Here is a 24743-nt window from a genome sequence, read left to right as displayed (position 1 = left end):
TTTGCATAATATAAATGTCCTCAAACCTAGTTTTGAAGTCTGGGTGAAGTGCATTTAAATGTTGAACGTCATTATTACCCTGGACGTTTTTCAAAAACAAGCTGGGGAACTAGGAAAATCCGCGGCTTCCAATGTGCAATTTTTTGTTTGAACATATTAATTCTGACAAGAAAGGGAACGTAGACTCTATTTATATACCTCAATTAACAATTTTACGAAATATAAAAATATAAATATCAGATAAGTAATTTCTCAGTCTATTATATTTTTGTTAGGTCTATTGTGTCATTTACGGAACTCCTAAATATTGAGTTGAGGTAAATGGGGGTCCGTTCGTATGTACCCTCATTTGAATTTCCTGGACCCCCAAATTTTTTTCTCGCTGACAGACCCCCAGCAAGCCGATATCGACCCTTGGGGGTCCATATAGACCACTTTGGGAACCTCTGGTTTAAAGTTTAAAAAATATATTTTCTCTATTCCTGGCAAAACGACTACGTCACGCATTAATATACAACAACAATTTTTTTGTCACAAAATGAACGATTCTTGATGGTTTCGCGTACGTTTTTATAAGCTTGTACAGCACGTTTTCACCGTGACCGGGAGTTGTATTGTGAAATACTCTTGGTGGTGATATTTTTAGATTGAAATTAGATATGAAAGGATTAATATATTGTTATTACATATCGATGCCCTAATGACAACAAACCTCCTCGACGAGAAAGCTATTACCAGAAGAAGGCTTTTATCACATTCTTTCAACTTCTTTTTTTCTTTTGCATTCAGTCCACTTTTATTTTCCCCTGCCAGTTAGTCACATGACTCACTGTTATAGGTACATCAGGATTTATATCAGAACTCCACAGTGGATTGCAAATCTCGTTCCTTTGACAATGTATATTAGCAACTACTGACCGTATTCGGAATGTTATTATGATTTTACGTTTTATTGTAGTTTATATGTAGTCCAGTCAAGTTAAACATGAAAAGGGGGTTGTGCTTGCAAAAGGTCCAGTCATTCTGGATTTTTTATATGTTGTTAGGACCTAAACCAGTATTAAAAAAAAAATTTTGCAACTTCGAAAGTGCTGTGCGAGCGGCGGTGGACCTAAAAAACCAGGAAATTTTCGGATTTTTTTCAGTTTTTTCTCAATATCTCAGTAAAGGAAGGGTCTGATTGGTGTAGTCGGTATACATACTTTTAAAGTAGACTAAATTTGCTATAATTTGAGACCAAAGCAAGCTATATAAAGCCATTGGTTTTCAAGATACAGTTCTTCAAAAATAGGCAATTTTTTCCAAAAAGTGAAATTTTTTCGAAATGGTCACTTATTTTGTAAAATAACTTCTAAAATACGCATCTCACGTCAAATATTGTATGAAATAAAGTTGTTGTAAATTTAATTAGCTTTCATTTGAAACTAGATTAATATCTGTAGACTTAACGGTTCTCTCAAAAATGGCAGATAACCAAAAACAGTCATAAGTGGATTTTGGGTGAAATGCAAATAAACTGTTCTCACGTCTTTTTATGGTTTTATTTATCAAACAGTTAACAGATTTTTGATGAAAAAAAGAAAAGATATTACATCTATCGGGAATAACGTCATCTTCAAACATTGTTTTATATACATACATTACCAAAATGCTTGTACAAACATCATGGTACCTACTATAAGGACAAATTACATGTACACAAAAAATAAAACTAATATAAATCATGTAGGTATTGTGTCTTGGTTGCCAAATCATGTCTTTCTTTTTATCTTAGCTGGGAGAGGTGCCCACAGTCTGTAGTCGGGTCATCTTCATCGTCCGAGCATTTCAGCTCCACATCCGGGACGTTAATGCAAAATTTGCCACCGCATGACTGACAGAGGACTGAGCAGTGGAGCCCAGCCTTTCTACACGAGCAGCTCCCAGAGCATCCTTTATTGCATTTACACGAAATTTTTCGCAAAAGGGCAGGAGGTGCGGGATCCATCGTGGTGGGGATGGGGGTGAGTCCTTGAGAAGACAGCTTCCACCCCCATTCAGTGGGATTCAAGTTGACTCCCCGCCACTTCTGCACTTGGAGGTAGCACCTTGCTGCATGGTGGCCTGCAGCATCTTCCGTCGGTGGCAAACGGGCGAGGTTTATATTTTTTGAAGTGACAAACGTCTTATACCTCAGGAAATCCAAAGTATCCCTCGCGATGTCACCCCCATATAGAGCCACGAAGCACTTGATGCCTGCTTCACTCACGGCTTGTGGGGTAGAGTCTGGCCGAAGGAAGACCTCCACTTGGTCAGCAAGTGGTTCACTCTTGCTCAGAAGTGTGCCGATTTTGGTCTTTCCTTGGCCAAACGGTGCTGAGGTGGTATCGCACCCGGCAAACGCGTGGGTAAATAGTACTGTTCCTGGTAATTGTCGGGAGTCCTGGTTGTTGTAGGAGGTCGTAGAGTAGTGACAGCAACCAGCTTCACCCTTCGTGCTCTTCTGAAGATAGACGTTTGTCTCTTCAGCGCCTTAACCATTGAGAAGAACGAGCAGGTCGACATCTTCTCCCACTATGACGACCCGATCGGCATCTGCTCTTTTTGATAACCCCATCATGACGATCTCTCGATCAGCATCTTCTTCGGCAACAGCTCCCTCCTTCTGAAAGGCGTCACAGAGAAGAGTTATAAGGCGTCTCTTATTGTTTTCATTGCCCAAAACATGCTCTTGAGCAATTCGAATTACTGTGGATTCATCGAAATTCAATTCGTAGCTGGAATGAGCTGCGTAGCGCCGGAGTCGTTCCGCTGTTTTGGTGTTTTTTTTTGGTAGCATCTTCGGGGTAGCCGTCAAAAACGATGGAGACGTTCTTCCCAAAGTGGTTTCGGACGTAGGTGGTATAACGCGCCAAAAGTGCTCGAACCGTGCTTTTTCGCTGCCACACGACCTTGTGCAAGAGGTAGCCAACATCCAAAATGACGTGAGTGCTGGCATCTATCGGCGTGTGGCTGGAAAGAGGAGTGAAGGCAGAGCACAGAGTAGATTTTGTGCCCTTGCGCATCCCTTGTTCATTGAACAGAGACATCGGGAACGGGGCCAACTCATACTTGAAGTCATCCTGTAAATCCTGTTCAGATTTCTTTGCAATACACACTCGCTGAAAAATTGTGAGCGGATCCACAGCCACTCTTCTGTTTTTGTCCGGCAGTTTAACGGTTGAGGGGATCGATGCCAGCGTGGTAACTTTATTTTTTCCGTTTTATTACTACCTTGTACATTTTCCCCACAATTTTCATTACTCCTTCCGTTCCAACTCTCTGGGCTGTGTGGCAATTAATTTCAGGATCTGCCAGTAAACCACTACTGATAGAAATTAAACTGTCAGTTTTGGGAAATGGAGGGTGGAGAGCAAACCAGTTTTATGGTTTTTCCACATCACTATTATCTCGGATGATTCGAGAAGGTCTCATGTCTACATGCTGCTCTCCAGTATGACATGATAAGCTGCAAAAACTTTCCAGTTCTTCACAAATGTTCAACATAAACACCATTCCTGTTGTCCACCTTGCCAGAACACTTTCGGAGATTCCTCTTCCTTGGGTCAACCCACCGTAGGTTTTCATGGATCGCATCAGCTTCTGCTCAATTGTTAGGTCTGACCACAACCCAGACCAAAACTTGTCAGACTGGCAAATGGTGAAGGATCCTTTTGTGAACATGTCGTATTCACTTTTATCCATCCGATCTTATAGAGCCATCATATCCTGAAGATAGAGGTGCGCGCTCTTAGCATACAAAAAATGTCCAGCTGCGTGGAAAAAAGGGAGCATCTTGTGGACAGTGTACAAATGAAGGTTCCAATCACCAGCACGCTCTGCCTGGATGAATAGTTTTATCAAAGTGGTTATACAAAAGCCCACAACTGTGATGTTGGACCATTCGCTTTAATTTTCTCCAAGGCACTTTTAAATTTTGCCTTTAATATTTGGTAGGTATCAATTTCTTCTGCTGATATAGTGAGAGACCTTTCAGTGTCTCGCAGCAATTTTTCAGTCTCGTCTCGCTCCTCAGGAGTTATGTCAACCTCATAAAAAACAATGCTGGCCAGTGTGAGGTTTGCCAAAATGCGGGCTCGAACAGCTCGTGAATATGCGTGCCCATTCATATGGGTACCCATGGGTATAGGTACTAATGGGCACTTAGTACGTAGTAATTTGAAATAGTCGTAATTATATTATAACCCTAGAATAAGCCCACGATGATTAATGGATTTACTTCACAGCACAATAAAACCATAAAAAGACGCGAGAACAGTTTATTTGCATTTCACCCAAAACCCACTTATGACTGTTTTTGATTATCTGCGAATTTTGAGAGAACCGTTTAGTCTACAGATATCAATCTAGTCTCAAATAAAAGCTTATTAAATTTACAACAACTTTATTTCATACAATATTTGTCGTGAGATGCGTATTTTAGAAATTATTTTACGAAATAAGTGACCATTTCGAAAAAATTTCACTTTTTGGAAAAAATTGCCTATTTTTGAAGAACTGTATCTTAAAAACCAATGGCTTTATATAGCTTATTTTCGTCTCAAATTATAGAAAATTTAGTCTACTTTAAAAGTATGAATACGGACTACACCGGTCAGACCCTTCCTTTACTGAGATATTGAGCAAAAACTGAAAAAAATCCGAAAATTTCCGGGTTTTTTAGGTCCACCGCCGCTCGCACAGCACTTTCGAAGTTGCAAAAATTTTTTTTAATACTGGTTTAGGTCCTAACAACATATAAAAAATTCAAAATGACTGGACCTTTTGCAAGCACGGATGTACATCTTGACTGGACTAATGATTGTGTAGTAAACACGGCGTCCGGAAACTCGTAGTACAAGCCGGAAAAACTGTTTTTTTCAATCTGAGAATTAAAAACTTTTTCTCTTTTTTTCGACAAATAAAGGGTATAAAACAAATTTCGAGCTGGGTCTAAGATTCGACATATTTAAAAAAAACATTAAATAGCTGATATTAACCCCTAGCGAGCTTGTTTTTCAAATTGCCCTTCAAAATTCCAACTTCGAAGTCGATTTACTGGAAAACGTCAAAGCTCAAATCAAAATTAGTTATACTACAAAATCGACTCCAAATGTGATGTACCAGGGTATCGAGTCTCCAATCATCTCCGCTTATTTATTATTATTTTTTAATTTTACATACGCAAAACGTCAAAAGTCATTCCACTCGAACACAGACATAGGAATTAATAGACGAGAAGATAAAGGCGAGGGGTAAAATCAACTGTTGAAGACCGAAGGGAGTGAAGCTGACTGTGATTCGTCAATAAATAGGCATCTCGCATTATAATATCACCATTTACTTCTTAAAAGTAAAATCTGCTTTGAATGAATAGACATTTTTACATGGGAGCGCAAATTACTCGCTACGTTATGAACAAATTTGCGAAGTCCAAATTCGGCAAAGTAAGGCAGCTTCTATATTCATAGTCGTAGTTAGTTTCAGAGTATTTAGTTAAGACACTTTTATAAATGTTCATAATTTACTTCCCAGCAACCAACCAGCTTTGTGTTTCGCGTCCAGACGTTTCTCGATGTGATAGTAACAACTGATTCATATTATACGATGTGAATATGCTTAAAATAAAATAAAATAATGCTTATATATGGAATGTAATACGACAATTGGGTTTATTCTCTTTTTTCGCATCTATTTTTACCAGTTTTCATAGTACAAGTAAACATTTTGCCGTGTTATTTCGTAAAATGAACCGATGATGCCTCGACCATAGTTCGCACAAGAATGATGACGTCACGTTTTCAAATTTCATTTGAGGCCGTACGCGAGCCCAGCCGGCTCAATGGAACCGGTATGGGGAGTGGGGATAATACGCTTTTAATCACTTAGGGCAGGTCTACTAATATTCATATGTCTATGCACTCGAACAACGAGTGGGTCAAACCGCTCGTTGTTCGAATGGATTGACTTCGTCGAGAATCGAGGCCCTGGTTTCTGGACACCGTGTTTTATGTGACTATGTAATTCTATATTCTCTTTGTAATTATGGTTTTCTAATATTTTCTATTTCAACGTATTTTTACTTAAATTATACATCATGTTCTTGGTCCCCTTCATATGTGAGCGAACGTGGATTTTATCTTGACATCTATTTATCTTGATTTCTAAAACTTCTAACATCTTAATGCCAGTGGTTTGTTTTGATTTTCATAGTCTGGACTTTCTGCGCGAGTCATGGTATTCTATTTTAGTGTGAGCGTTCACTGTCTCGGACGGTAAAGATGTTATAGATTTGCAAATGAAAGCTCGTTAATCCTGATGGAAACGGCCTACCACAGTCCCTTGAAGGCATACACTACGATTAATCGACATTCTTTACGATAAACATTTATCAATACGTTCTTGAATATGCCGAGAAATGTTCTTCTTTACCCATTCGGTTCGGAATTATTTTGACGGGAGGGAAACCGTATATCAGGTTGAATAGGGCTTAATGAGACCTTGAAATTTGAAATTCGATGTATTTTTTAAGCTTTTTAGCAATAACGGTACACTACACATGCTTTAGATCTAATAATAAAAGATACGGAAAAGACAAATCGGTTGATTAATAAACGTACCGGATTTTTCGGAATAAACTTTAGAATAAGTAGTTAATATACTTTATCCGAACGTTCGGTTGCACACGAAAAAAATGCTAATTTATTAATAATCTCTTTCGTAAATTATAATCCGGTTAAAAACGGGATTGCAGGCACTTAACGAATGAATTCATAAGGTTCCTGATAAACTTTTAGTATAATACCAATATATTCTCACGATGTCAGAACACGTGTTCATAAAAATCCTAACATTTTCGCTCTTCTTCATTATATATTATCAAGACATACGCAGGTGCATGAAAACGTGTTCCCATATTATTACGATTATACTAAAAAGTTTATCATGTCTGAAACGGCCTGCAATCCCGGATTACCAATAATTTGAAAATATTTTTAATAAATCATACAATAATCAATACTAATTTTACTCCGTGTACCTTTCCAAAAACAAATTCTGCACGACTTAATGAAGAATTATATTTCTTTACTCGAGGTTTTGTAGCTACCTTTGTTTGACTTACATTCACTATCGGCATAGTTTTTATGTGAAATTTATCTCTTTAGTAGAATAAATATGCGCATATTTTTCAGCGCGAATGTTTCTCTTAACTGTTTACGAATGCAGTCGTATGCATACCATTTTGTAGGCGAAAATAAGTGACAAGATGATATATTTTTGTGCTGGTTCGTAGGAACGGGCGAATGCATTAAAATTGCATCGTACTGAATCACTCTCGTGATTTTTAGCTCGTTTTAGATTGCATTGCGCTTTATTTTTAGAAATGCATTCTGCTGCCTCTGCGTCAGCGAATTATTATTATTATTATTTTTCGTAAAGAAAGAGTGATAAATAAATGTTTCGATTATCCATCAAATGTAAATTTTAATAGATACTACCTATTCCAATACCAAATATCAAATAGATGTTAGCAGTGTATTGAAAACTGGAAGGTGTAGACTGTAGGTGTGCCTACACACACACACACAGGCAGTCGTTACATTAGACTTCAGTATTACTCCGACTTAGTACAGGCAGTAGTACACGTTATGTGTATTGGTTTAATATTAGTATCCCAATTATTGCTTATTACGAAGAATATTTGAAATGTGTTTATTTTACCTTAACTTTCTTTGTTACAGATTTGAAAAGGGAAACAACACAACATCGCAGTGAAGTGTCAACATCATTTGATTACGAATTAAATTGGTATGTTATTTTTTTACTGAACTTAAATAAATAGTTTCTTTAAATTATTATATCCTTCCAAGCAAAAGCAACATTGTGACGCTTTTTCCCTGTGCAAATATTTGTGTTATATTTTTACCGACCTTAAATCTGTACCCGAGAAGCATACGGATGCAAGTCCAAAATTTGAAGAAATGAGTTTTTGGTGAAGACATGAAGTAAATTATCATGTTCATTAGTGGCAGAAAGATGCAAGCCCTATTTTGAATATTTATGGTATTTTCAAAAATATTATAAGGATGCAAGAACCATTAGCACATTCACACCGTAGAAGCATAAAGATGTACATTGGACTTGCATCTTTCTGCCTCTAACATTACTACGCTTTCCATGGAAGTAAACATTCGAATGTAGACTCAAGTCCATTTTGCGTCCTTCTGCCTCTAATTTCTATGTTTTCTGTGGAACTAAACAGAACAATCCCAGTGCTCTCATCATTATTTATTGCATTCCTGCAATAAATAATGATGAAAAAGTGTATTATGATAGTAAATTTTCTTTATAAAGTTTTCGTTATTGGAGTTATCTTTGACTCAAAATTACGCTTCTTGAATCACATTAATAGCATTACCAGTAAGGGATTACAAATGCTTGGATTTATTCTCAGAATCGCTAAAGACTTTAATAACATAAAAACTATAAAATTACTGTACACGTCTCTGGTTAGAAGTCAGGTTGAATACAATGCAACCATTTGGTGTCCTCATTTCAACTCTCATTGTTTACAAATTGAAAAAATTCAAAATAAATTTTTACGTTTTATTAATTTCAAAATTGGTATTCCTATTATTGAAATCAATTATGTCAATTTACGCAGTAAACTTAACTTATCGAAATTATCTGAAAGGCGAAAAATATTTGATCTTCTTTTATTATATAAAATTGTGCATTCAAGGTTAGACTGCCCTGACACTATAAACTTGCTATCTTTACATATACCTCCAAAATATACTAGACGGAATATTTTATTCTACAACAATAACTTCGCCACGAATTCTGTGTTAGAAAGAATACATAGGTTGGGCAATGAACTAAGTGATGTCGCTGACATATTTAATTTAAACTTTAATACATTTAAAGCCAAATTAGTCTACCACTTTTTAAATGTAAATAATGTATAAGAAATCATTATATTTTATTTCGATTTTCTATTGTTTGTTTTATACTGTTGCTAAAAATGAAATTTGTAATTTTTATGTACTTAAAAGCCCAATAGGGCGTCAATAAATAAATAAATAAATAAAATAATTCTGAGAGAGGCAGTCAAATACGATTTTTGTCACGTCGGCAATTTTAATTACAGTTTTCTTGCAGTTCTCTTAATCTGTTCTTAATTAGTAATAGGTACCTATCTACCTATTACACTTAATTCCCCAAAAGTAAACTCGTAAAGATGTTTACTTTTGGTGAATTTATTTTTACCCACTTTTGAACATAGGGAAAAGAACTTTGACTCCGAACTAAGATTCGGATTTTGGTAAATTCGGTTCACCAGGTTCGATTCCTTATGCTGCAGAAAATAATTTTTAAAAAGTGTTTCTTTACATAGATTTTGTCACGATTTAAAAACATTAGCGTGCAAGAATTTCAATTTGCCGAAATCGGTGAGACTGGAAGAAGTGATGATGGGAAGGAGTTGGGGAAGAAGAAGATTTGAAAGTGTCAATGTATCATATGAACAATGAACACATACAAAATAATAACAAACTTGCATTTAATTAATTGAAGATTTATGATTTATGTTTAAGGTGCAGTTTTTAATATATTTTGACTGAGCGTAACGATGTCCTGTTTTAACTGAACCGTTGGACATTTCTTCTGTCTGTAAATTTGTTTGCACGTTCCGTTTCCGGTTTCGAAAATCTGCCGCATCCACTATCCTTTTTTGACTAGCTGACTAACTTTGACTAGATAATTGACTTATTTGCATTTTCGAAAATCTTCTGCATCCATTTTATAATTCAACAAGCCTTATTTTTAATAGATTGATAACTTTTACTGAGCTTTTTAATATTATGGTACCTACCTGCCTGAAGAAAGTTTTTCCGACAAATCGTATCATGACTTATTTAAAAAAAATAAAATTTATTATTTGGTTACTAATTTAGTAGGTAGGTATTTAAGTAACTACTTACAAATATTATGGTTTCAGAGGAATTTTTTTTTTGATTTATTAAATTATAGAAAATTAAAAGCATACTTTTCCAAACGTTCACAGAACTACTAATTTAAGCGTAATTGTTTGTTAGTTTTCAGACTGGGAATTGTTATTATAACACACACAAATGCGTCTAAGTTGAAGAGACCAGGGGAGTTTTTCCTTAAGTGGTTAACCGAGAATAGGAGTTATAAATTCAGAAGTTCGTTTAAAAATTTAATAATCCTCTTGATTCGCGCCTTGCAGAACTTTCGCTACGGCCAAAACTATCGCCGTCGCCAATTAGTGTAGGCGCTCCCTGGCCTGGTAATGAAGTGCAATTAACGCGGGGAACTGTCGATTGGGCGATAATTGAATAAGTGCAGCGGGGGAGACAGGGCTGGCACAAATCAGAACCCGAATGCGAAAATCACTGATTTCCGGTTAGTTGTTCTTGTGTCAAGCGTCATGGATGTAAATATTATGTGCAATTAAGTATTAATTGCCCATAATATTTACTCATATGATTTCCCTTACTATCATGGTTAAAAACATGATCTAAATAGCTTTAGGAAGAGAAAACACCGCGCATTATATTCGTACCTAGAATTAAATAATTAAAATGTGCCCGTGAATTTTTTATATGGAATTACAAAAATGAGGTGGCATTAACGTTTATAACATATCTACATATATTTGTAATACATTTGTCTAATAAAGTGTGTGTGATTCTTCGGTATCAGTAATTTTGGTTACCAAAACGTAAAGTGAGCGAAAATAAAATGTGAAAGCGTATTTCATCACATTACAAAAACAATTTTTCAAAAACAGTTCAGAATTATTCCATTTATTTGGATTATATTGCAGAGCAGAAATACTCCGACCTTCTGACAGAATATGAAGATGAATGAATATGAGATATTTTCTTTCACAAAGACAATGGTTGTTAAAAAATTCTACATAAATGTGTTTAAGAAAAAAAATCACCTACCAAACCCATAATCAATATTTATTGTCACGCTATTTTCCTAAGTCAATTTTTCACATACATTTTTCAGTTCTTCACAAATATATTCTACATAAAAGTTATAAAAGTAAATAAGATATTCAAGTAATATTTTCTTCGTGGGCGTCATTTTATACGATTTCTCCAGAATCATAAAAATAGTCACTTCGTCAACTAACTGAATATACGATTGAAAAAAAATGATTGATGTTCAATATCTCGTTTCAAGCGGATTTCTTTTCTGGAAAACGTTTGAATATAATATTTATGAGGGAAATTGTTTTGCAACGAATTGTGACAAAAGCACTTGTGCTAGAGTAATAATGAAGATTGTGCAGCTTACTGCTTAATGTTATCGTAAGTGATAGGACCTGCTGTTTTCACACTGTTCTCGATTTTTATAACGTCGATCCCCTAACTTGATCATCAATCGAGGGTTGGGTTGAGAAAAGCGTATTTGTGCATGAAGGGCAGTGTTGAGTCTAAATTAATAATCGGCTCTACAGTAGTTGCTTGGTAGTATTGCAAACAACGGCCGTAAGTCTCTTATAGTTAAGTGATACATTGTTTTGGCTTGGCATTATATTGAAAGCCGAATCAGCTGTAACAACAACAAGAACAAAAAAATACTTGAAGAACTTAATAATTATATTATTAAATTTAATTTTAATTAAATTAAAAAAAAATAAATGGAGTTCTACGAATTAAACATAAAAACAATAAATATATTATATCATACCAGTAAATTTATTTTAATTGGAAATGTTTTATCAAGTAGAATAGAATTGGAAATTCCTTTTTTAATCTTCGCCTTTATCACTCCAACGATTCTTTCTCCCCGAGTTCATTCCGTAAATTGGCTGGTCGGTCCAATCGTTTCAACATGGCCGCTGTTTTTCGATTTCAGTCCGTTCGTTGTGAATTTCATGAAAAGAGTAACGCAGTTACGAAGTAGCCATCAGTGCATTAATTGAATTGTACGGGAATTGAAGCCCCCCTATATCTATGTACGTCTGCCGAGATGAGATAAGTAAGTACCTAATACAGGCGGACTAGTTATCCCTTGGGTAGGCTAGAGTAGCTTTAGTTTCATTCGGCCTTTTATTAGGAGTTGTATATATTTTAGTTAATAAATGTCTCGATATGAAATCTTGTTTTCGTATGTGATCCTCTTCCACATTGTTGACATTATTAATTTTATTTCGTTTTCCTGGGTAGGTATGGTTTCGATTGACATAAACAAATATTCGTTTGTAAACATAACCTTTCCTTCTTAAAGCCATTCGTTTTCTTTTATTGCGTGGGAAAATTAAATTGAAACCCTTCTCCGAATGATTTAGACAGAATGAAAATTAAGACTCTTTTCGGTCAATCAACTGCCTTTCAATCTACGGAATGGTATAACGTGTACTAGACCTCATTACTTGCCCAAGTAAGGCATTATAAATAATATTTCGTTTCCCCACTCACTTTTATCTAATCCAGGTTGGTCGTAAGAAACCGTTAACAAACACTGTACTCTCTTTAATACAAATAATATTATCAAAGTTATGCGATGAAACGTTAACATTTCGCGGATGCATTCTAGCGACATGTTGTGTTTTTAACATCTGTACATAAAAAAACGAATAATTTATTTCGCCATTTTGTGTAATTTTTCGAATGTGTTCACATCATTAAAGGACTAATTTCCATAACACATTTTTTATTAACGTGTGAATTATGAAAGTTTAATAATCTGAAAGATATTCAGCAACGTTATATCTCTATTGTTGCGATGGAAATTTTCATATTTGAATACTGACGAAGCTCACACGGACTGATATTTTCTATAACCTCGATTTCATATTATTTTAACAGCTGAACCCCAAATTAAATTAACACCTGATTTTGTGCAAAAAATACAATACTACTTATTCCGCTGCGGTGAAATACATATAATTATTATTTATTTTTTTTAATTTAAAAAAAAAAAAAAATACAAACATTCCCGGGTTACGAGCAACCTGACAATATTTGAAAATCTCCTACTACCACCACAGTAAGCCGAAAATGTTGCTTGTGTTGTGATGGATACAATAAGAACTTAGCCAACCGAGGAATTGAACATACTACGCCTGGGTGGGACCCAAACGCGATGTCAACTCGGCCACCGACCGATCAAATATAAATATTATTTACATAAATATTTCGCAATAAATAATATTTATTTATTTTTCGGTCGATGCTAGTCTCTATGTATAAGCGTTTATATTAGGTACGTCTTCCTGGTTACTAATGGGTATCAGTTATTCATGCCATATTTCGCTCGCACACAAAATTATTACTATTATTTATTTTTGTCTGTTGGTCTGTCTACGTCTAGTAGTAGCGATAGGTATGATCGTGAAATCTAATACAAAATAGTATATATGAATGAATTACTTCGCGAATGTTATATACGATTTAAATAAGGTGGGGCCTCCGAGATGTCTCAAGACCTTTGTGTTTTTTGATCTGTCTACGTCTAGTGGTAGCGATGGGTATGGTCGGGATATCTAATATGAAATAGTATATATGAATGAATTAGTTCGCGAATGTTATATACGATCCAAAGAAGGGGGGAGCCTCCGAGGTGTCTCTCAAGACCTTTATGTCTGTTGATCTGTCTACGTCTAGTGGTAGCGATGGGTATGGTCGGGATATCTAATATGAAATAGTATATATGAATGAATTAGTTCGCGAATGTTATATACGATCCAAAGAAGGGGGAGCCTCCGAAGTGTCTCTCAAGACCTTTGCCACTTTGGGGATGCCAAGGGTTTTAAGGTATTTTTAAGGAAAAGAAATTAAATTTTAAGATATTCATGTTGTGCGAGAAAGATACACAAAGGTCCATAATATACGGTCGAATTGTTAAAAGCGACACATTATCAAGTGTAAATGTTGCTCTTTTCCTAAACAATAATAATAAAAAAAATATATAAATTTAATCGAAGAAATCACTTAGCCGAAGTTTAAAATATTTTACACCAATAACATATTTGGATTATTTCCAGATTTATTTGATGATGCATATCTAATCTAGCGTGAGCCTAAAAGGTATTTCTTAATTTTTATTAATATATTGCAACATATTTCTAAATCTGCTTGCTTTATATTTTTTCTATTCCTTATATACAAGATTCTTCTTGATCTAGCGCCTATTCTATTGTAATATGGTATGACGCAGTGAAAGAAGTCGCATTGTCCAATAAGGTAATGTATTCATCTGAAGATACTGTTACTTTCATTCACAGACTGTTGTTTTAGTCGATATTCGAGTGAATTCGCCAAACAAACTTTCACTGATGCTTTCCATTATGCGTACAGTCATAAAATAAAGAAGAAAACTAGAAGTGTTATCAATACACATTTTAATGGAAACAAATGTGCCACTGACTTAGTACCATTTGGTTCTAGACACTTTTACACTTGCCCGAAATTGTATACCGCCATCCTATTTGAATTTCGTAATTATGGTGAAAAACAGTTTTTTATTGACATATAAGCTCAAATGGGGCTTATATTTGGATCACGAAACACGCCCACGAGGTACTTCTTGTGTTATTCTTTATTCTATGCGCACAGTGGTCTGTATTGTCTAATTGACGGTGTTTTGCAGAATGAAGCTATACCACATCAGCGATTCTTAAAGATTTTCTAATAAAATTAAATATTGGTAATTACAAAATGATATTTTTACACTAACTTAACAGAAAGCCCTGAGGAAAATAATTTCCCTCAGGGTCTATGTCATCTTTTGGGATGCTGTGTGTAAGGTATTTTTTAAGGAAATGAAGTAGAGGTAGTTCTGGGAAGGTAAAAGGGATGAAGGTTGGGTAGGAATCTAGGGATCAGTGTGTCCAGGAGTGACAGCAGCGTGAATTTATCCCTCCCACTTGGGCACAATGCGATGTGCCGAGAGACCAGTTGGCCACGCACGGTAGTCAGGCTCATCCTGCAACACACCTCACCCGATATACCCGGGCACCTGTGCTCGACCTGTGGAAGTGATTGGTCATTCATTCATTATTGCTCAGAACAACTCAGCAATTCAACAGACTTTTGAAAAGTGATATAAAGTCGTGATAAGTGATTGCCAGTTTTATTTAAATGACTTTATTGTCACTTTTCGTAGTGTGTTGAATTGCCACTGTGCCGAGTTGTCATGGAACCGTTGTTGCATAGTTCCCTTATATAGAATTTATCTCAATTGATATGCGGTACATCGTTGCGTTTTGATCAGCCATTTCATATTCAGTGAAACACACCGTCCTTTGTAATCTCTCCACCCATCACCTCGTCTGCTTGTGCCCACTCCTCTCTAAATAGATATGTCAGCGGCGGCGGCTTTCGATCCAGGCCCAACACAACACAACACACACTGTTCTCCAGGGTTCGGCGAACCGGGATAAAAATTACAATCTTAGTTTTTATAGGTACTCGGTTATTTTTTTTCTCATTTTAAGGACTACGGAGTAAAACCCAAAACAGTTACCCTTTCCTCTGATGTACATATTGGATAAGTGGGGGTAATATGGATGGACATATTCCAAATTTACGTTATGTGATCGTTTTAATAACCGAATAATGGTTCGATTCAATTGCTTGGAACTTGGACGATGGTAATCTGTGTGTGTAAAAAAGGCGACTACATTTTTAAGTCTTGTCTTTGGATACCTAAGAACAACGATATCGACGATTTTAGATGTTTTGCATAAATTATTATATGTCTAAAATAACTACAATGGCTAACTTTTCGATGGCTAATGTATTCAAAGACATATATTTATCACACGATGGCTTCCAATTTCCCCTAGATTTGGCTTCAATGCTATTCATAGCAAATCACACTAAAATCCACTTCGCAACCTTTACACCCTATACAATTTTTTTAGTACATAACGTAAAAAGTATAGGTACTAGTGGACCACGCAATGCTTCGCTACTGCTAATGTCTTTCTCGGGCATCTCCGACTTGTTCCACCATTCACTACTGTATACCATAATGTTACTGTAAAAAGTATAGGTACTAGTGGACCACGCAATGCTTCGCTACTGCTAATGTCTTTCTCGGGCATCTCCGACTTGTTCCACCATTCACTACTCTATACCATAATGTTACTGTAAAAAGTATAGGTACTAGTGGACCACGCAATGCTTCGCTACTGCTAATGTCTTTCTCGGGCATCTCCGACTTGTTCCACCATTCACTACTGTATACCATAATGTTACTGTAAAAAGTATAGGTACTAGTGGACCACGCAATGCTTCGCTACTGCTAATGTCTTTCTCGGGCATCTCCGACTTGTTCCACCATTCACTACTGTATACCATAATGTTACTGTAAAAAGTATAGGTACTAGTGGACCACGCAATGCTTCGCTCCCATAATGTCTTTCTCGGGCATCTCCGACTTGTTCCACCATTCACTACTGTATACCATAATGTTACTGTAAAAAGTATAGGTACTAGTGGACCACGCAATGCTTCGCTACTGCTAATGTCTTTCTCGGGCATCTCCGACTTGTTCCACCATTCACTACTGTATACCATAATGTTACTGTAAAAAGTATAGGTACTAGTGGACCACGCAATGCTTCGCTACTGCTAATGTCTTTCTCGGGCATCTCCGACTTGTTCCACCATTCACTACTGTATACCATAATGTTACTGTAAAAAGTATAGGTACTAGTGGACCACGCAATGCTTCGCTACTGCTAATGTCTTTCTCGGGCATCTCCGACTTGTTCCACCATTCACTACTGTATACCATAATGTTACTGTAAAAAGTATAGGTACTAGTGGACCACGCAATGCTTCGCTACTGCTAATGTCTTTCTCGGGCATCTCCGACTTGTTCCACCATTCACTACTGTATACCATAATGTTACCAAAACTACATTACATCGACTTTAATTCGACTCCGTATCTCATTCCGGTGCAGAGATATTGCGTTACTTCTTCACAGCTTCCTCGACCGCCTTGGTCGTTGGAAAAACGTTTCCCACCCATAACTAATCCAGTTTAGTGAAGGTGACGAAGGCGCCAAGTCGGGTGAATAGGGGGGATGGGTGACAAAATCCCATCTCCTATCACAGCTCTTGTGTAACTCGCCTCATGCAGGAGGCTGTCTCCCCGGGTCAGCACTACCCTTCTGAATGGCTCTTCTGCGTTTTTGTACGGTATTGCAATAAGCCTCTGCATTAATGTTAGTCCCTTTAGGCATAAAATCCACCACGATGCCATGACTTTTCCGGCTGAATGGGTCGTCTTAAACATTTAGGGGGCTGGGGAACATTAATGACGCCATTGCAGTGATTGTCGTTTGAATTCTGGAGTATAGTGACACACCTACGACTCATCCCCCGTCATAATAATAATAATAATAATAATAATTGGATAATTTGTAGAGCGCCGTTTTTGTGAAAAATCACCTCAAGGGCGCTGTACAATTTATTTCCTAGGATCTACATTTGTTATTTAGAAATGATACCAAAACATACTTACCTGGCAAGTCACTTCCAACAAACACACTTATATTAAAAAGTTTATGCTTATAAAAGATAGAACTGCACGCAGAGGACACTATATCAAAAAACACTGGTCGTCGCATGATCTTAAGTCTGCTATAGTTTTTATTTTAATTTAAATGTATTTTAACTGTCCTAAAAGCCTACAAATTGTTAGTTGTTATCATTTTTATTTATTTATTTTTAATTATTATTTTTATTTATTTGATTTTATTTTTAGTATTTTTTACATTTTGTTAATTTAAATGTAAATTGCCGTCAACTGTGAAAGTGGAGGTTTCTGAAATTATGGATACGACTGTCTGAAAAGGTGCGTTTTAAGTTTAGACCTAAATTCTGTCGAGTCTGCGATCATTCTCAAATCATGTGGCAGTCCATTCCAGGCTTTAGGTCCTGACACGGCAAAAGCACGCTCACCGAACTTAGTATCTGGTGTGCGCTTTGGTTCCTTCAACCTTCCGATAGCTGATGACGTTGCTGACCTAAGGGTTGACTGTCGGGAGTTGGAATCTTCTGGAATACACAATTCTGATAAATAAGCCGGAGCCATTCCGTTAAGTGACTTAAATACCATCCAGCATACCTTGAACTGGATTCTTTCAGGACATTTGAGCCAGTGCAGATTTTTGAGATGCTCTGAAATGTGGGAGTATTTAGATACTCCGGTGATAAGCCTTGCCGCGGCGTTGAAAACGGATTGTAATTTGTTGATTTGACATTTAGGGAGACTTGCATATATTCCGTTGCAATAATCTAGACGTGAAACAACATAGGAATTGACTAGCAATTTAGTCGCCTCTGTTGGCAGGTTTCTCCGCACTGCTTTAATTTGCCTTAATTGAAAGAACCCCGTGCTTACAGTTCTGTTCACCTGAGTTTTAAGGGAAAAATTAGCATCCAGATTGACACCCAGTAATTTGATGCACGTTTTTGGAGTGATGTCACTTCCGGAAATGGTTATTGGGGAGTTTTCAATGTTATGCTGACGTCTGCTTGTAGCAGTCCACAGAAACTCAGTCTTTGTGGGATTCAGTTTCAATCTATTTGAGGTCATCCAGCGAGTAATTGCTTCTATACACTCAGTTATACGAATTTTTAGACTGTTTATTTCTTCTGGTAAGCAGTAAAAATAAACTTGCTGGTCATCAGCGTAGCAGTGAGATAGAAGGCCGAATGATTCTATTATTTTAGCGACATCATTTGTGAAGAGGATGAAGAGTAGTGGGCCCAGAACGGACCCTTGGGGTACTCCAGATGAAAGGGTTGCATAATTTGATTGGTTTTTTCCTACTTTTACGGCTTGTAAACGGTTGGCCAGGTACGATGTCAGCCAGGTCTTAACATCACAGTTTAAACCAAATGATTCATCTAATCGTTTAATAAGAAAGTCATGGTCAATCGTGTCAAATGCAGCACTCATGTCCAAGACTGAAAGAAGTGCCAGTTTACCCGACTCAATGGCAGTAGTTATGTCCGACAAAACACGTAGTAACCCGGTTTCTGTGGAGTGGAACCGTCTGTATGCAGATTGGTATTTAGTTAATAATTCATTTGAATTTAAGTGACATATGACCTGTGAGGCAGCGATTTTTTCTAATATTTTTGATATAAAAGGCAGATTTGAAACGGGTCGGTAATTTGAAAGATCTTCAGCGTCCAGTTGTGGTTTTTTTAATAATGGAGTTACGATAGCTGATTTAAGGGATTTTGGAAAGTCACCCGTGCTAAGTGACTTATTGAAAAGATGAACTAAAAAGGGAGCAATTTCATTGCAACACTTTTTCAGTAGCCACGTTGGAATAGGGTCGAGCGAACACTGCTTGTTCGGTGAAGTAAGAATTAATTTCCTTACTTCTTCTAGGGATGTAGGTTTGAAGGCAGAAAGGTTTTCTCTATTGCATTTAGTAAAATACGGTGGTGGAGCGTAGGTTGTTAGGGCTCGTATTGACTCAATTTTGTCAAGGAAAAACTTGGAGAAGATTTCCGGAGCTATGTCGATTGTATTTGGTGCATGGACATCAGCAATGACTGTCTTAACAGAGTTCCAAAGACTACGTGGATTTTGACGCTCTGAAGTGATCCTATTTGTCCAATATTCAGACCTTTTTGAACGGATTAAGATCGTGTACTCTTTTTGAGCCTGTATCCAATCGTTCCGTGATGTAACCCCCGAGTGTCTGTAGGACCTCTCCAATTTACGCATCAATCTCTTCTGGCTCCGACATTCTTCGTCAAACCAGGCATCAGATTTTCGTAGACGCCGAGTTTTTGTAGAAATTGGAGCATATGTATTTAAAAGGGTTGAAAGGATGGTGTTATAATCTGCTGCTAGTTTGGTTGGCGACTCTGTTTCCCATGCGCTATGTGTACAGAGCGGAGAAGCTTTTAGTTCTGACAGGAAGTCGTCAAAGTTAAAACCGCGCCATGCTCTTGATGTGATAGTAACGTAAGGAATTTTCGGTGGGTTAAAATCGATTTCTGCGCGAATAAGTCGATGGTCTGATAGTCCTACATCCACACTATCCGCTACCAGAAACGGACCGCTTGACTTTGAGATAAAAATGTCCAAAGTTCCGCCAGCATCGTGAGTTGGGGAATTAACCCATTGACGGCATCCGAAACAGTCTAATAAATCAGTGAATTTAAGAGTATTTGGTGATTCTAGACGCTCTAAGTGAATGTTAATGTCACCTGTTATGAAAATATTATCGGAAAGTCCCACAACCCGCTCGAGAAAACACGAAAATTCATTAAAAAAGTCCAAAGTGATTTGTTTTGAACCAGGCCGGTATAGGGTAAATAAAATGAATGATGCTCCTGCAGACGAAACTCGGCATCCCAAGTGCTCAAAGGTTCGGTAAGCACCAATTGACACCCTTGTTAAACGCAAGCCCTGGCGACCTAAAATCACGATACCCCCGTGATTTACGCTAGCGATGTTGTCATCCCGAGAAATTGTTGCTTTAGGTCGGGCTTCTTCTAGCACGACATAACCTAAAGCTCGGAGTCTCTTTATTGAAAAAGAGTCACTATTTTCGTGCCAAGTCTCAGTTATGGCCAGGACATGAAGATTCTGTTCGTTGAAAACCTCCCCTACCTCCTCTATCTTGTTATTGAGAGATCTAACATTCCAGGATCCTATACCTAGTTGACGGCTCTTAAAGTTTGCATGCCGTTGTATACAAGCATTAACTGTGTTATATTCTCTCTCCGGAATCGGGAGAATTTGAGTTGCTACTTTTCCCTGTTCTTTTGTTAGCGGTGACGTAACTATTTCGATGCTGTGTTCCAGATGTTTTTTCCTACTGCGTCCAGCTCTGCAACCACGAAACCTAATTTTACGGGTAGTTGTTTTAGTAATAACGCGTCCAAGGTTATACAGCGATATCTTTGCAGCTATTGCAGGGTCCAAATAGACACTTTCACTATTAAGTCTGAGTAGTGTGGCCCGGTCATATACGACATTGTTTACAACCATCATAGCCCAAAGGATACCCTCATAAATCACTTACACGCACTTGAAACTGTTCACTAGTCTATCACCGTGCACATGTGGTAAGCATTTAAAACCGACGACCGATGTTTTGCCTTTCACTGTGCACTTTTTGGATAACGTGGCAGATTTGAACTAAAAATATGTAAAACTTTATATTAAAACTTGAATTAAGCCCGAAGGGGCTACAGAAAAATTATTTTACTTTTATACACGTAAACTAAAACTTAATGCGGTTATTTTATGCTAAATTTACACCTGGAAAATTGAGGACTTCCCAGGATTTCAAAAATAAACTCGGAGCGCTTCCAAAAAGCAGCCGGCAGCCCCGAAGAGCGCCCGAATAGTCATGATAGAGTCCAGAAAATCTTCTTCCTCCTGTGCGAAACGATCCAAAAATTCACGACATATTATATCTTCATTTGTTGGTGAAATATTTTTGATTTGTCAAATATTATTATTTTTTTTACAGGTGGAAAAAATATAATAAGAAGTAATTGTTGATTGAGGTACTAGTACATATTGAATTATTTGGCGGGTTGGAAATAAGCCGACATAGCTCAGTGGTTTCAGAGCACCTGACCGGACATCAGAAGGCACGGGTTCAGTTCCCGTTGGCGGCATCGGGAGATATTTTCAATTTGTATTGATATTAGAGGTGATTAATTATTGCTATTTATAAATTTTTTTGATTTGAGCATTTTCACCAAAAAAAACGAAAAACACAAATATTTTTCGTTAATTTTTTTCATTATTCGATGTCGACGCGACGGATAGGAATTATTATTAGCATAGGTAGGTACATAGCAAAGGTCTTACTCAAAATATGTAGCGATGTTCCAATTTCCAATTCAAAAACACAAACACGTCACAAAAATTGTTTAAAATGTTCACCATTAACTTTGAAGCACAGTTAGATTCGTCTGATGATTAATTCTTGCACTGTTTGAATCATGTCTGAGTTAATTTTTACCTCGTCGAAGGCATCGATGATACTTAGTCTTAAAGTATCAACATCGGGACATTCTTTCTGTCCTGTAGACTTTTATGAAGCTCCACAAAAAAAGTTCATTGGAGTCAGATCAGGTGACCTCGCTGGCTATGCGGTAGGTCCAGCACGTCCTGTCCAGCGGCCCTGGAACTCTTCATCGAGAAATCTTCGTCTTATAAACGTCTAAATTTCACTAATAATTCACAATTCGTCAAAAATGCACTATTGTTTAAAAACACACAAGTTCGTTATAAATAAATGGTTAATAAACGTCAAAATTTCTCTAATAATTCACAATTCACCAAAAACGCACTAAGCTTTTATGTTTATATTATCGCGAAGAGTTCTTAAGGAGAAGCTTAATGCCAAATCACTATTTTGATTAATCTTTATAAGGAATTGGTGTACATTATGAATACAAAAAATATGCTTTAGATAAATTAAAGGTTTTCCTATCGCTTCGCTTGAGTAGAATACAAATAAATATATAAATTATTCAATAAAAAATATAAATGCAAACTACTAAAAAAAATATTTTTTCAATGGAAATGTATGAACGCATAAAGGAAACAACTTTAAAAAATACAGTACTATAGCTAAGATTATCTGTGACAGTTTCACTTGATTAACTTTTTTGCTTTCTTATAAAATTGCTTGAAATCGAACGTTTCTAGACTCCGCTTGTCAAGCGATTTTAATGCCTATTACCTACGATATAAGGTATACCAAGAATATACACATTTTTGGCTTGTAGCTTCCTCTTAAAGCAAAATACCAATGTAAACTACACTGACCTGCTGACAATTTCCTAGAAATGGGACATTCCCTTATAATTACAGTACTGTTCAATTTATGCCGAACGCTAGGATTATTATTTTTTTTATTTATTTTAACGTTCCAAATTTGCAGTCCCGCCGTTTTGAACTAACTTACAACAAAGTTGTTTAAGTTTTTTTTAAATTCACTTCTGCTGTCTATTCACTCGTTTTTACACTTTTAATCGAAACAATAACTCAAAACAAAACAAGACAACAATACAATCAGTAACCAACTTTCTAGTTCAAATACAGTATAACTTCATTTTGTCCTATAACTTATCACTTGAACTTAGGCGGCCTTTACACTCCGAGGTTAAATATACGGCTTATGTAAGTTTTTGATAAATTACTCACGAGTGCGTTTAAATACGAGTGCAACTTATTGAAATTAATAGTTTTTCGGAAGTTTAACTTATGGAAGCGCTCACTGAGACCATTACACCTGAAATGTTACTCTCTCCGAGATGGCTTCATGTCAACGTGTTGCCGTTAACATTGACAGACTATCTATCGACTTCGAGATTCATACAAGATGGCTTACCGCTAACAGCGTGTATTCGCTACTATATCTTAGCCTCCTGCAAACGTTTTGTCGCAAAACAACAACATTTACACAAAAAACTAAATTTTGTTTCGTAACATACTAATTTCTTCTGCGGAAGGTGTAAAACATTTATCGAGTGTTTTTGTGTAGGTATGATTGTTGCAGAGTTAATAAGTTAGTTATTGCGGACACCAATCAAAATGAGGAATAACTACCAATTTTCGGAAAGCTATTTCAACACTTGAAAAATAAACGTGACGCCGATATTGGTTGGGAACATTGAAAGCTGATCCGTCAGTGCGTAAGCATCGTAATATGGTCCCATTTGGTTTGCGCTTTAGTGATCCGGTTTGGTGCGCACTAATCAATAGAGCACGTCTTACGGAAGCAAGCACTCCCCATCGCGAGAATATTAACATATGTACTTACCTATCCTATTATATGATATCTAAGAAGAATATTAAATTATTGAACTGTATTAAGACTCAAGCATAATATCAAAGTAGATTATATACTATTTTTATAAATATATAAATCTATGAGTAATCTGAAAGTATGTTGCCTGTTGTATGCTGATGATGCGGTGCTGATAGTATGGAAGATCTACAGTCTCGTGTCTAGGATTAACGTAAGTATGAAGAATGGGTTAATGATGAATGTAAGTAAGTCTAAAGTCATGGTGTTTGAAAGAGAGAGTACGAAAACAGTGTGCAATATAGCTGTGAATGAGGAATACTTGGAGCAGATCATTTAGGAAGTATGTTTACGAGAGATGGGAAGGCTGACAGAGATATTGAAAGAAGGGTAAATGCAGGTAAAATGCATTAATGGAGGACTGAACGCAGTTGGCCCAAAAAAAAGTGCTGGTACCTACCCTGATGTATTGAAGTGAGGCGTGGAGCTGGCAGAGAAAGGATAAAGGAAAGTAGACTGAATGCTGTTAAAATGAGATCCCCGAGGTGTATGTGTGCTAAAACCATGTATGATCGTGTGAGAAATGTGGAGATCCGCATGAGTGCAAGGCTGATGTAAGTGTACTGAGTGAGATTAAGAAAGGGACGCTTAGATGGTTTGGGCATTTAGAGCGAATGAGCAAAAAAAGGAGTCTAAGGAGAATATATTATGCGAATGCGAATGGTAGCAGAAGTCAGGGACGCCCGAGGAAGACATGGAACGATCAATTGAATCAGATACTCCAGTTGGGTCATGTCAAAAGTCAGAATAATATAATAATATGTATGAAACGATGTATGATTGTGAATGAGACAAGAAATGTGTTCCAAGACCGAGTTGTTTGGCGGTCCGTCCTCTCTGCCTACCCCTGCGGAGAAACG

The 24743-nt window shown here is 36.8% G+C and overlaps 1 protein-coding gene across 2 annotated transcripts in view; it reads left to right on the top strand.

Moving 5' to 3' along the window:
• Csk (C-terminal Src kinase) overlaps positions 1 to 24743 on the top strand; it is a 256020-nt gene that overhangs the window by 114504 nt on the left and 116773 nt on the right. For both annotated transcript variants that reach the window (XM_089641215.1, XM_089641224.1), the window contains exon 3: positions 7761 to 7827. The gene's annotated coding sequence lies outside the window, so the exon portion shown is untranslated. The remainder of the gene's footprint in view (positions 1 to 7760; positions 7828 to 24743) is intronic.

Source organism: Hesperophylax consimilis, chromosome 2 (assembly GCF_061612785.1).
Source record: "Hesperophylax consimilis isolate HC1 chromosome 2, BYU_Hcon_1.0, whole genome shotgun sequence".
In the NCBI taxonomy this organism is placed as follows: Eukaryota; Metazoa; Arthropoda; class Insecta; order Trichoptera; family Limnephilidae; genus Hesperophylax; species Hesperophylax consimilis.
This window is presented reverse-complemented; position numbering and strand designations above follow the sequence as displayed.